This window comes from Hemitrygon akajei, chromosome 4, assembly GCF_048418815.1.
Source record: "Hemitrygon akajei chromosome 4, sHemAka1.3, whole genome shotgun sequence".
Taxonomy (NCBI): domain Eukaryota; kingdom Metazoa; phylum Chordata; class Chondrichthyes; order Myliobatiformes; family Dasyatidae; genus Hemitrygon; species Hemitrygon akajei.
The window spans coordinates 160,069,331-160,083,874 of record NC_133127.1 but is presented as its reverse complement, the minus strand read 5'-3'; the positions used below and the strand labels follow the sequence as shown (position 1 = coordinate 160,083,874).

At 41.1% G+C, this 14,544-nt stretch overlaps 1 protein-coding gene across 3 annotated transcripts in view; it reads right to left on the bottom strand.

Annotated features, from left to right (window-relative positions):
• Positions 1-14,544, bottom strand: part of LOC140726859 (actin-binding protein WASF3-like) — a 142,915-nt gene that overhangs the window by 116,496 nt on the left and 11,875 nt on the right. For 2 of the 3 annotated variants that reach the window (XM_073043792.1, XM_073043795.1), the window contains exon 2: positions 13,843-13,936. The exons of the other annotated variant lie outside the window; for it this stretch is intronic. The gene's annotated coding sequence lies outside the window, so the exon portion shown is untranslated. The remainder of the gene's footprint in view (positions 1-13,842; positions 13,937-14,544) is intronic. 3 annotated transcript variants of the gene reach the window in all.

Here is a 14,544-nt window from a genome sequence, read left to right as displayed (position 1 = left end):
TTCTTATGTTATATCGACGACTGCATTGGCACTGCTTCCTGCACACATGCTGAGCTCGTCGACTTCATTAACTTCGCCTCCAACTTTCACCCCGCCCTCAAATTCAACTGGTCTATTTCCAACACCTCCCTCCCCTTTCTAGATCTTTCTGTTTCTATCTCTGGAGACAGCCTATCCACCGACGTCTACTACAAACCTACTAACTCCCACAGCTACCTAGACTATTCCTCCTCCCACCCGTCTCCTGCAAAAATGCTATCTCTTTTTCTCAATTCCTCTGCCTCCGCCGCATCTGCTCTCAGGATGAGGCCTTTCATTCTAGGACAAAGGAGATGTCTTCCTTTTTTTAAAGAAAGGGGCTTCCCTTCGTCCACTATCAACTCTGCCCTCCATCGCGTCTCCTGTATTTCACGCACCTCTGCCCTCACCCCATCCCCCCGCCAGCCCACCAGGGATAGAGTCCCCCTGGTCCTCACCTATCACCCTACCAGCCTACAGATCCAATGCATAATCCTCCGTAACTTCCGCCACCTCCTACATGATCCCACCACCAACCACATCTTCCCCTCCCCCCCCCCCCCCCCCACTCTCGGCTTTCCGCAGGGATCGCTCCCTACGCGACTCCCTTGTCCATTCATCCCCCCCATCCCTCCCCACGGACCTCCCTCCAGGCACTCATCCCTGCAAACGGAAGAAGTGCTACACCTGCCCCCACACTTCTTCCCTCACCACCATCCCAGGCCCCAGACAGTCCTTTCAGGTGAGGCACCACTTCACCTGCGAGTCAACTGGGGTGATATACTGTATCCGGTGCTCCCAATGTGGCCATTTATACATTGGGGAGACCCGCCGCAGACTGAGAGACCGTTTCGCTGAACACTGGCGCTCAGTCCTCCAGCAGTGGCGGGATCTCCCTGTAGCCACACACTTCAATTCCACAGACCACTCCCACTCAGACATGTCTGTCCATGGCCTTCTCTACCGTCAAGATGAGGCTACACGCAGGTCGATGGAGCAATACCTTATCTCTCACCTAAGTAGCCTCCTATCTGCCGGCATGAACATCCAACTCACAGACCTCCATTGATACCCCTGACCCCCACCCTTACCCCCATCCCTATCTATTATTTCAGTCAGGTTCTCTTTCTCTTTTTTCCCCCTCACTATAATCTCTCACCAGCCCTACCTTTCTTTCTCTTTTATTTCCAATAATTCTCCACCTTCCCCCTAGCCCATTTCCCTCCAGCCTATCACTTCCCAGCTCTCTACTTTATCCCTCCCACCACTTCTTATCCCCCCTTGACCATCCCATGTTACTTCACTCCTGATGAAGGGTTTCGGCCCGAAACGTCGTCACTACCTCCTCCCATAGATGCTGTCTGGCCAGCATTTTGTGTTTTTATAAAAGATAGAATATGAAGGTAAGCTATCCAATAATAGTAAAGAGTATACCAAAAGATTCTTCAGATATATAAAGTGTAAAAGAGATGTGAGAGTAGATATCAGACTGCTGGAAAATGATGCTAGAGAGGTAGTAATGGGGGGAGAAAGAAATAACAGACAAACTTAATAACTATTTTGCCCTAGTCTTCACTGTAGAAGGCACTAACACTATGCTGGAAGTTCAAGAGTGTCAGAGGGCAGACATGTGTGAAGTTGCTATTGCTATTGCTAGAAACTGAAATGTCTGAAAGTAGGTAAGTCACCCGGACCAGATGGTGCACACCCCATGGTTCTGAAAGAGATAGATAGATAGATAGATACTTTATTCATCCCCATGGGGAAATTCAACTTTTTTCCAATGTCCCATACACTTGTTGTAGCAAAACTAATTACATACAATACTTAACTCAGTAAAGAATATGATATGCATCTAAATCACTATCTCAAAAAGCATTAATAATAGCTTTTAAAAAGAGGTGACTGAAGAGATTGTGGAAGCATTAGTAATGATCTTTCAAAATCAATTGATTCGACTGGAAAATTGCAAATGTCACTCCACTCTCCAAGAAGGGAGAAAGGCAGAAGCAGCAAAATTATAGGCTAGTTTGTCTGATCTCAGTGGTTTGGAAGATGTTGGAGTCAATTATTAAAGGTGTGATTTTGGGGTATTTGGAGGCACATGATAAAATAAGCCATAGTGAGCATGGTTTCCTTAAGGGAAGGTCTTTCCTGAGAAATCTGTTGGAATTCCTTGAAGAAATAACAAGCAGGATAGACAAAGAAGAATCAGTGGATGTTGTGCAGTTGGATTTTCAGATGCCCTTTGACAAAATGTCACGCCTGAGCCTGCTTAATAAGTTAAGAGACTAAGATTACAGGAAAGATATTAGCATAGATAGAGCATTGGCTGATTGGCAGATGACAAAGAGTGGGAATAAAGGGAGCCTATTCTGGTTGGATATTCGTGACTAGTGGTGTTCCACAGGTATCTGTGTTGGGACCACTTCTTTATACATTATATATCAATGATTTGAATGGCGGAATTGATGACTTTGTGTCCAAGTTTGCAATGATAGGAAAATAGGTAGAGGGCAGGTAGTTTTGAGGAAGTTGAGAGGCTGCAGAAGAACTTAGACTGATTAGGAGAATGGGCAAAGAAATGACCAATGGAGTACAGTGTCAGGAAGTATATGGTCATGCACTTTGGTAGAAGAAATAAAAGGTAAGACTATTCTATAACTGGAGAGAAAATTCAAAAAACTGAGGTGCAAAGAATTGAATTGAGTTTATTACTTACATCCTTCATATACGAGTAGAAATATTTACATTATGTCTCCGACTAAATGTGCAACGTGCAATTTATAGTAATTTATAATAAATAGTATGTACAGCAAAATAGTCAATATAACATAGAAATACAGTTGTGTCATCATGAGTTAATCAGTCTGATGGCCTGGTGGAAGAAGCTGTCCCGGAGCCTGTCGGTCCTGGCTTTTATGCTGGGGTACTATTTCCTGGATGGTAGCAGCTGGAACAGTTTGTGGTTGGGATGACTCGGGTCCCCAGTGATCCTTCGGGCCCTTTTTACACACCTTTCTTTGTAAATGTCCTGAATAGTGGGAGATTCACATCTACAGATGAGCTGGGCTGTTTGCACCACTCTCTGCAGAGTCCTGCAATTGAGGGAAGTACAGTTCGCATACCAGGTGGTGATGTAGCCAGTTAGATGCTCTCAGTCATGCCCCTATAGAAAGTTCTTAGGATTTGGGGGCCCACACCAAAATTCTTCAGCCATCTGAGGTGAAAGAGGCGCTGTTATGCCTTTTTCACCACACAGCCGGTATGTACAGACCACGTGAGACCTTCGGTAATGTTTATGCCAAGGAACTTAAAGCTGTTCACCCTCTCAACCCCAGATCTATTCATGTCAATAGAGGTTAGCCTATCTCCATTCCTCCTGTAGTCCACAACCAGCTCCTTTGTTTTTGTGACATTGAGGGAGAGGTTGCTTTCTTGCCATCACTGTGTCAGGGTGATGACTTTTCTCTGTAGGCTGCCTCATTATTATTATTTGAGATTAGGCCAATCAGTGTAGTATCGTTAGCAAATTTAATTAGCAGATTGGAGCTGTGGGTGGCAACACAGTCATGAGTATACAGGGAGTAAAGGAGGGGGCTTAGGACACAACCCTGAGGGGCACCTGTGTTGAGGGTCAGAGGGGCAGAGGTGAGTGAGTCCACTCTTACCACCTGCCGGTGATGTGACAGGAAGTCCAGGATCCAGCTACACAAGGCAGGCTGAAGGCCGAGGTCTCTGCACTTCCTGTCGAGCCTGGAGGGAATTATGGTGTTGAATGCTGAACTGTAGTCCAAGAACATCATTCTCACATAAGCATCCCTCTTCTCCAGATGTGTAAGGATGGTGTGTAGAGCTGTGGCTATTGCATCATCTGTCGATTGGTTGTGTCAGTAGGTGAATTGTAGAGGGTCCAGTGTGGGTGGAAGCATGCTGCAGATGTAGTCCTTGACCAGCCTCCCGAAGTATTTGCTTATTATTGAGGTGATTGTGCAGAATGCCAGTCGTTCAGACATGTTACCTTGGTCTTTTTTGTTACAGGAACAATGGTGGGGGTTTTTTTGAAGCAGGAGGGCACTCTACACTGGGAGAGGGAGAGATTAAACATGTCTGTGAACACACCTGCCAGTTGTGCCGTGCACATCCTGAGTACCTGCTCTGGGATGCAGTCCGGTCCCGCAGCCTTGCAGCTGTCCACTTGGAACTTGGGAGTCCGTGTGCAGGATTCCCTGAAGTTTAACGTGCAGGTTGAGTTAATAGTGAGGAAGGCAAATCTGATGTTAGCATTCATTTTGAGAGGATTAGGATATAAAAGCAAGGGTGTAATGTTGAGGCTTTATAAAGCCCTGGCGAGGCCTCACTTGGAGTATTGAGAGCCGTTTTGGGCCCCTTATCTAAGAGGGGATTTGCTGACATTGGAAAGCGTTCAAAGGAAGTTCACGAAAATGACTCTGGGATTGAAAGGCTTGTCAAATGAGGGGCGTTTAATGGCTCTGGGCCTCTAGTCACCGGAATTCAGAAGAAATAGGGGTGATCTCATTGAAACCCATCGAATGTTGAAAGGCCTCAAAAGAGTGGATATGGAGAGGATGTTCCCTATGGTGGGAGGAGTCTAAGGCCAGAAGACGCAGCCTCATAATAGAGGGGCAGCCTTTTAGAATGGAAATGAGGAGTAATTTATTTAGTCAGAAAGTGGAGAATCTGTGGAATTTGTTGCCACAGGTGGCTGTGGGTGTGGAGGACAAGTCATTGGGTATATTTAAGGCAGAGGTTGATAAATTTTTGATTAGTCAGGACATGAAGGGATACAAGGAGAAGACAGGAGTCTGGGGCTGAGAGGAGGGTAAATGTAGCCATGATGAAATTGTGGAGCAGACATGCTGGGCAAATGGCCTAATTCTGCTCCTATACCTTATAGTCTTATAGTCAACGAGATAAAGGAGATGGTCATTGACTTCAGGAGAACTCGCACCACTCACACCTCTCTTGACATCAGTGGCAGAGCAGTGGAAACTCCTGCATTGGTCCAGTTTCAAATTCCTTGGAGTGTACGGTACATTTCACCCAAGTTCTCATGGCCCCAGAACAGATTCTACACATTCAGGAAAGCTCACTAATAACTCTACTTTCCAAGGAAGCTGAAGAGAGCAGGACTATGCACGGCTACACTAATGTCATTCTACAAGCTGCATGTCTGCATGATATGGAAACCTCACTCCTGCACTGCAAAGGCTCTACAACAGATAGTCAAACTGCCCAACGCATCACCAGCACCAGGCTACCTGCCATCAAGGATATATATACAGAAAGGTGCCTGAAAAGAGCCAGTAACATCACGAAGGCTGCTATCCACCATGCTCATGAACTGTTTGCCCCACTCCCATCAGGAAAGAGGCTACGTAGCATCCATACCAGGACCTTCAGACTCAAAAACAGTTAAATCTTGAAGGAAATCTTGGTAGTGACTATCCCTGGAAGAGAAACCAAGAGTCCTTTCATAGGTGTCAGTTATGTTAGACATCAGGGAATTAGCATGCAATGGGCATTCTGCTGCTCCTGCTGGTTGGGAGATGACAGATTGTTTGCAAGGTGAAGTCCATGAGGAACTACCTTGTGGGAGTCTGATCTCCTCAATGCCTGCTGACCTACATATTTTTAAAAAAATGTTCTAGTTTCTAGAATCCTCCAATGCTTGCCCGTCAGTATCTCTGTAATCTCCCGCAATCCTTTAATATAGCAAGATGTCTAATCCTAGACTATATTTAATTGCTTTACAATCAGCTGTCCAGACCCTAAGTTATGGAACTCCCTGCTTAACATTTTTACCTCTTAACATTTCTTTCCATTTCGTATGACAGTCACCTACATTTGCTTCTTCAAGTAAGTATTTAATTTGATAACTCGTGAGACATGTCTTAAAGTGTTTTTGTTATATAAAAGGCCCTGTACAAGTACAAGTTAGTTTAAATGTACCCGTAACAGTGATTCATGGTTGCTGTTGTTTCATCCAAGTACTATGACAAGGTCTTGCCCAGATTACACTTCCATCTTAGTGGAAATCACACTGTTAATGGGAGTTTTTGGGTGGGAATCTTATAAAATTTAAAAGTAAGTGATTTCCATGCTTTGGAAGTTTGTGAATCTCAAATTAAAACAATGTTTTATTCAACTTTCATTTGAGATGAATGAATTCATGCTAAAATTGAATTTAGTTTAGATATTCCTCTCTGTTGAATTTCTAATTCATTTTGTGTATTACTAAAAGAGGTTTCTATTCACTTTTCCTGCTTCTTTCAAATTATTGCAGAACCTAAAATTGACATAAATAGAAATAGTCTTGGTTATTGCAGGAACCCAGGTATTCACACACACAATCTTAACATTCTCACAGCCCATTAAAAAACAGTTGATCCACTCTATTCATGACACCAGGCAATGTTGCTAGCAAGTGCTGAAATGCCCATATGCATGATGTTCAAAGGTTCATTTTATTATCAAAGTATACAACTCTGAAATTCTTCGATTCTCAGTGTAGCCATGAAACTAAGAAAAAAAAGAAAGGCAGCACGATCATCAACCCCCAAATCCGACCTCACTGCAAAAATAACAAAAATGGAACAGGCACATCAATCCCCAATTCCCCTCTGACCACACAAAAACTGAGCAAAATGGATCAGGCACATCAACCTCCAAATCCCCTCCTCTCACACAAAAACTGAGCTAAACAAATCAGGCTCATCAACCTCCCAAATTTGTTCTCCCGCACAAAAAAGAAGAACAGAACAGATCATACACATCGACACCCATCCCCCCCCCCCCAAATCTGACATCTACTGAAATCTTGATGTCATTAATATTCTGCACTTTGGAGAAATTCATAACATACAAAAAAATGCAATGCTTCCTTGAATTGCTACTGTTTCCCATGGGAAAATTAACAATTAATTGTAAATTAATTCCTACCGGATTTGTACCAATCAAGGTCACTTCAACACAGTTTTATAAATCAAACATTGAAATGTGTCGATTATTAATAGAAAATTCATGGAATACACCTGTAAGTTAGTATTGACCCTAAAATGCCAAAATCAATAAACCCAATTTCTTGGAATTAGAACTGTATATTTTATTAGGTAAGAGAGCTTCTAGGTATCTATTACACTGAAGTGCATAATGGATCCAAAAGCGCTAAGGCCATTTACTTAATAAATGAATTCTTTTCAACTCTTCAGGTATAGTTATGATCAATCTTCACACAGGCAAGCCTTAAGTAATGTTTGTCAGGTGGCGTTGCATAACACATGAAGCAGCTATAGCATTTGGAGCTATTGAATGTTGCACATATAAATAACACTGGACAGCAATTTTTTCAAAGGTGTTGCTTCCTCAGAATTTTTTTTTGTTTATGATAGACTGCTTAAAGCTGAACACAAATATAATTTCTGACTACTTGTATCACATAGGAATTAAACACATTATATTCAATAAAAGTTAATTCTTTGTTTCTCCAATGTGTTTAATTACAAAATGGTGCTGACACTTTGCAATAGTTCAACGAAGCTAAAAATGTTCTGTTGGTGATTTTCATTTGTAGTCAGTGTCCGAGGCTTCTCACTTAAGTGTCCAACAATAGTCAGCCAGCATCGATGGATTCCAGTTGCCCCGATACCATTTCTCCATGACTGCAAAGTCCTGTTGAAACTTTGCACCGTGCTCATCACCAACAGTGGCAAAATTTGCAGGGAAGAAGTCTAAATGGGAATGCAAAAAATGAATCTTTAGGGACATGTTGCACTTCATGGTTTTGTATGTATGAAGCAGGTTGTCAACCAGTTCCATGTAGGTTGGTGCTCTGTAGTTGCCAAGAAAAAAATTAAATGGCTTCCATGCAATTTTCTCCTGTCCCACTAGAAGTTCCTTGAATTGCCTGTCACAGATGATCTGTTTGATTTGTGGACCAGCAAAAATGCCTTCCTTAACCTTGGTAGCAGTTATTTTAGGAAACATCTGTCTCAAGAATTGAAATCCTTCATCCTCCTTGTTCATTCCTTTCACAAAATTTTTCTTGAGCTGCAGTTTTATATGAAGAGGAGATAAAATATCTTTGTTGAGTCTACGAATGGCTTATGTGCCACACTTCTCTGCCCTGAAACCAACTGCTTATGGAATGGCCAGTCCTTTTTAATGCAATGAGATTCTTTAGCACGGCAGTCCCATTTGCAAATGGAACAACAGTACTTGGTGCATCGGAGCTGCATTCCCAGTAGCAGCACTACTACTTTCAGATTACCATAGATGTTCCAGTTATAGTTGCTGTATTGTATGTGTTTCAACAAGACTTCCAAATGTCAGTAGCTTTCATTCATGTGTAGTGCAGAGCCGATTGATATTGATATTGCCATTTTGTAGCAGCCCAGCTTTCGGGCTTAACACTGAATAATCAATAAAGAGACACCATTGTCATGGGTCATGCTCACAACCCAAAGCATGCCCAGACATGGACAAGTTAGAAAACCTTTCAGCTTACATTGTGAGCAACAGTTTAATTGACTTGAATTATGAATTAAAATAACAAATATAGGTGATTCCAAAAAAATGGTGCGTGATAGGGAAATCTCATGGTGATTTTCATGATTAGAAGCCCAAAATCCATAAGATACACACAAAAGTATTCAGGAAGCAATATAGAGCAATAAGAACAAGATAGAAAAACTTTTCTGAATTATTTTCAAAACCTTCAACCCGTTGTTTAAATTCAGATGTTGGCTATTATTAATTTTTATTATATAAGAAGGTATTTTACCTTTTTTTCTCCTTAATAAACAGCTTCGGTCTTGATAGTGGTTAGATTCTTTTTTTTTGTAATAAAATAGTATATTTCTTTTTTTAAATTAATTTTTATGCATTTCTACAAACCAACTACAAACAAAAAACCCAACAACAAAGTGAAGATTAATACAGTGCAAAATAAGCGTATCAATTATATAATTCATAACAATAAGGAAGTAGCACCCAGAATAAAATCATATAAAGTTAGTATCCTCCCCACCCTCCCACTATGGAACTCCAGGCCAACCATTACAATATGTAAAGAAAATATTAATCGGAGCTGATGCACCATCAATAACTCTCGGAGACGGGAGGCGAACGATAGGCTTTTATTAGCAGTAAAACGGAGCACATCTTCTGGGAGACTGGGGGGGAGGAACAGTGCCTCCAATCGCCTTTATACAGGGGTCTGTGGGAGGAGCCACAGGAGCAGTCAGCAGGGGTGCGTGTCCAAACAGGTATACATAATTTACCACAGGAGCGTTCGACCCCACAGAGCTGTAGATATAAATTTTAAAAAGAATAATAATGCCTACTACCAAAACTATAATGTAATTTCCATCAAAAAGAAACCATAAGACTTACAGAGAGAAAAAAATGCTGAATAGCTGTTTTTTATCTTTATCCCATATTCTTAATTGCCTTTTAGAACCTAATCCTCTGATTTTGGTACCTTGGATGAGGCAGACATGTATTTGAGTCTGACTAAATGTTGAATATTATCTTTTGCCTTTCTTTTGGCTAGACCCTTAGTTCTCCTTAGGTGGAGAGATGTTGCCCCACCCACTCATGTTCAATGGCTTAATGATATTTTGTCCTGTTTAGACCTTGAAAATATTCATTACTCACTTCTCAATTCGGAGATAAAGTTTCAAAAGGTGTGGGGACCTTTTCTTGAATACTTTCATAACTCCCCTTTAGATTAAGTTTATTCTTTTTTTAAAATAGTATATTTCAATATAACTATTGATTAACTTACATGAATATGGAGTAATGAGATTGTTATTATGAACAGATATAATGTAATTGGTAGTTTTTAAAAATCTTTTTTGACCTTATATATACTTTCTTGTACTCCGGTTTCTTCTATGTAGAAACTAATAAAAATATTGGAAAGAAGATTAGCTGTGATCATACTAAATGGTAGGAATGAGGAGCCCGGTGGCCTACTCCCATTCCTTTTTTTTTATTCTTGTTAAGAAATATTTGATGAGGATCAGGAGTTGTTGTTTGGAGATATATGGGATATGAGTGGCTTTTGTATATGTTCTCTAATGTGTTAGTAATCTTTTCCCAGAGAAAATAATGGTTGCTTCTGCTGCAATGAAATTATTTTGCAAGTTGCTGATAATAATGTGTTTGGACTTGTTACGAACGTGCCACAACTCTGAGGGGCTGAAGGGTACAAAGTAGCCCCCCTCCTTTTTGAGAATCGCAAGATCGCTATTAATTCAGGTCTGGGGACCCAGGAAATGAGAGAGAATCCTCACGGGATTGGAATGTAGTCCTGCCCTCAGCGAGACAAAGCCACAGATACCGGCCATTGTCTCTTGGAGACGGAATTGTGTATTGAGTACTGTACTATTCATTGAAGCCCCTCAGGGAATGACCAGAGTGGGCTGGGTGAGGGATTGCATCATCCCAACCTGATTGACATCTGAGACCCCGTGAGTAAGGATAAAAGAGGGCCTGGGGAAACAACCCCTTTAGACGCACCAGGAGAAACGCTAGAAATCCCGTGACAGCGTTTAATAACGACAGCCGGTGGGGCCTGCGTGCGTCCTTTCCCGTTGCCTGGGATTAGCGGGACTGACCACGGAAGAACGGCTTAGCTAAAACGAAAAGGACATCAACGAAATTTCGAAGGATCGACATCATAAAAAAAAGGAAACTCTGACAAGTTCCAAAAATCTCTCTCTCTCTCTCCAACAGTTGAAAACTCAGCGGTCCCCAAAGGCGGGAGCCTGCCTGAACTGAATGACTTTTATATTTCCATCGGACAATACATTATCCCCTAGACAACGATAGAGCTATTTCTTATTGATTATTATTATACCCGCGCCTTTAGATTTAGTATTGACGACGTATATTATCTGTATGTTTGCATTGATATTATTTTTGTGTATTTTTATCAATAAATACTGTTAAAAATAGTACCATCAGACTTCAACGGACCTCTCTATCTTTGCTGGTAAGTGACCCAGTTACGGGGTACGTAACAGACTGGAAATTGAAGAAATGAAATCTAACTACCTACAATTTTGGAAAATGACAAACGGGTTTTGTAAACAGCTACGATTATGTAAATTCCAATTTCAACAACATGGAGACATATTACCCAATCCAGTGTGTTTATTTCCAAAGAAGAGCTGTTTTTAGAAGATACTATTTTCTCATATTATCAGTATAGTATTTTCCCCTTCTGTCAGTGTGTGAAAGAAATCATTGTTAGCATAAACTTTGAAAAGAATTCATTTGTCAAGTAAATACCCTTAGTGAGTGTTTTTGAACCTTTTAAGCACACGGTTCATTTTCATTTATATATCTGATCATTGAATATTACTTATAAATAATTTTAAATAAAGACCCAAGGATGATGGACTGGTTTAAATTAGTTGTTTTTTTGCCAAATCCAATTTTTGTCAGTAAATTTTCAGCTTGGCTTTTGCCTTGATTCTTGAAGTAGTCAACTGTCTAAATCCTAAATATAACACAATTTAAACAAGCAATCAATTACTCTTAATAAAGTTGCAGTAGATAATAGTAGAAAGAAAATCCAATCTTGCACCCAACTTTTTGGACTATCTTTTGAACCCATTTTGGTTCCAAATTGAAGTAATCAAATTCCATTTATGCACTATAATGCTACCAGCAGAGGGAAAATCCAATGGTGGAATGGCATTAGTAGAACAGTTATCAATATCATGAGCAGTGGTTTTTAGCTGCTGGGCCACCAATATCTTCTCAAGGTCAATAAATGCTGACCTTGCCAGTGACACCCAGATCTTGTAGAATGAATTAATTAAAAACAATCTGAGCCAGATATTGTCAAGGATATAATTGGAACACTGCCCAACTTGGAACCGTATTTACTTTGACTGAAGTTATTCAATGTAATAGACAGTGATTGAAGGGAAGTTAACAAGGTTTTAAGAAATGCTACACCAGCCTATTCAGCTCCCTCCTTACATCCATTCAGGGCCCTAAGCACTCCTTCCAAGTGAGTCAACACTTCACCTACAAATTTGTTGGGGTCGTCTATTGTATCTGATGCGGCCTCCTTGATATTAGTGCGACCCAATGTAAATTGGGGGACCGCTTTGTCAACCACCTCTGCTCCATCCGCCAAAAACGTAATTTCTCAGCGGTCAACTCTTTGAATTCCTCTCCCCATTCCAGTTCCAACATGTCAGTCCATGGCCTCCTCTTTTGTTATAATGAGGCCACTCTCAGGGTGGAGGAGCAACGCCTCATATTCCACCTAGGTAGACTCCAACTCGTTCCACTTACCTCTTCTCCTCAACTGCCTATTACCTCCACCAAGTGCACCTCCTTCTTCCCTTTCTCCCATCGTCCACTCTCCGCTCCTATCAGATTCCTTCTTCTCCAGATCTTTACCTTTTCTACCCACCTGGCTTCACCTGTAAACCTTCCAGCTATCTTCCTTCCCCTCCCGCACCTTTTTATTCTGGCACCTTCCCTCTTCCCTTCCAGTCCTGAAGGAGGGTCTCAGCCTGAAACATCGACTATTTATTCATTTCCATAGATGCTGCCTGACCTGCTGAGTTCCTCCAGCATTTTGTGTGCTTTGCTCTTGATTTCCAGCATCTGCAGAATCTCGTGTTTAAGATTTTAAGAATTTGCTTTAACAAATACATTCATATTAAGGTTTGTTTTTATAAAAAGGTTAATGAAAATTGACTGCATACCTCATATAGATGAATTTGTTTTAATGTTAAAATACCGGTAATTACTTTCAAATCATGTTTCAGTGTGGTGAAGCACAGTTCCAATGCCATATTCAAGTTTGCTGTTGACGCCACTGAAAATCCTACAAAAAGTAGTGGATGCAGCTCAGTCCGTCATGGGTAAAGCCCTCCCCACCATTGAGCTCACCTACATGAAACGCTGTCACAGGAAAGCAGTATCCATTGTCAGGAACCCTCACTAACCAGGATATGCTCTCTTCTCGCTGCTGCCATCAGGCAGAAGGTACAGGAGCCTCAGAACTCACACCACAAGGTTCTGGAACAATTACTAATCCTGAACCATCAGACTCCTGAAATAAAGGGGATAACTACATTCAACTTCACTTGCCAATCATTGAAATGTTCCCACAACCAATTCACTTTCAAGGACTCTTACTTTGACCCATCTGCCTGATGTCTTGTTACGGAACATTCAATTAACAGTCACAATTAAAAGGCATCTCAAATTGGCTTAAATAATTAATGTTTGTGGAATGGGCTATTGGCGACGGTGGTGGAGGTGGATACGATAGGGTCTTTTAAGAGACTCCTGGATAGGCACATGGAGCTTAGAAAAATAGAAGGCTATGGGTAACCCGAGGTAATTTCTAAGGTAAGGACATGTTTGGCACAGCTTTATGGGCCTGTATTGTGCTGTCGATTTTCTATGCTTCTAATTAAAAAGAAACAAAAGATACTTTAAAGAACCAAACACAAGGCAAAATAACCCATGACATTTCTACTTTGTGCTCCATTCTGATGAATGGGGTTGTGGAACTTACCCTTGTCACGTCTGGTACAAGGGAGGATGTACAACACAACTGGCCCCTCAGCACAGTACATTATGCGCTGAACTGGACGTTTGACCTTCAGGTCATCTGAATTCCACATTTCAGTGCACATATCTGGAAATCAAATGAGCCAACTCTAAAGGAGGACATGAATGGCAGTTCTCCAATGAACTGCTCCACAGTATTAAGTACTATTTGTTTCAATATGAGAAATGGGTTCACAAGAAGCAACTTACCCTGCCAAATGCATCCAGTTAAATTACATTTTAATATAAAATGGAGTCAATGCAGGAATCACAAGGATTTTTCCTGGTCAAGCAGCCAATTACCCTACAATAACAAAGTGAATACATAATTAATTGTGGAAGCAGTCCATTGTACCCCATATGTTCAATGGTGCAATAACAAAAGTGTTGCTTGATTACACCTTTCTTGAACAGTGCCCTTAGACATTACAGTGAATAATGGATTGTCATGGAGGACTCCAAAGCTATCAACACAACTCAGCAACAGGTACTTTGAAACAAGTTTCCATTATAGCTTTTAGTTGAAACTAGGCAGGTTATGTACAGCTTCTTTTTAATTTCTATCATTGCTCTCTGCCCTTTCGTTGTTGGATTGTCTTATTCAGTTAACTGGGTTTGGGGCTTCCCTTTCATTTCTTCTATGGATTGATAAAATTGTTCATCTACTTTTGTGTTAACTTCCTTCTACTTTCCCTGAAATGGATGCCCTTGGTGCTTTGTTACTGGTCCTCATGCAGAGATCATTATTGATCTCTGGGGCCACCAAAAGAGTTATTTCTTGAAATTTCTTAAGAGATCCTAATGATTACAATTGAAAATCCCGCAATTGGTCAATGATGCCATAGGTCTCAGCTTTGCTCTGATTAAAATATCAGACTGTCTCCACTGCTTGCAATCTTAACTCTGGATCAA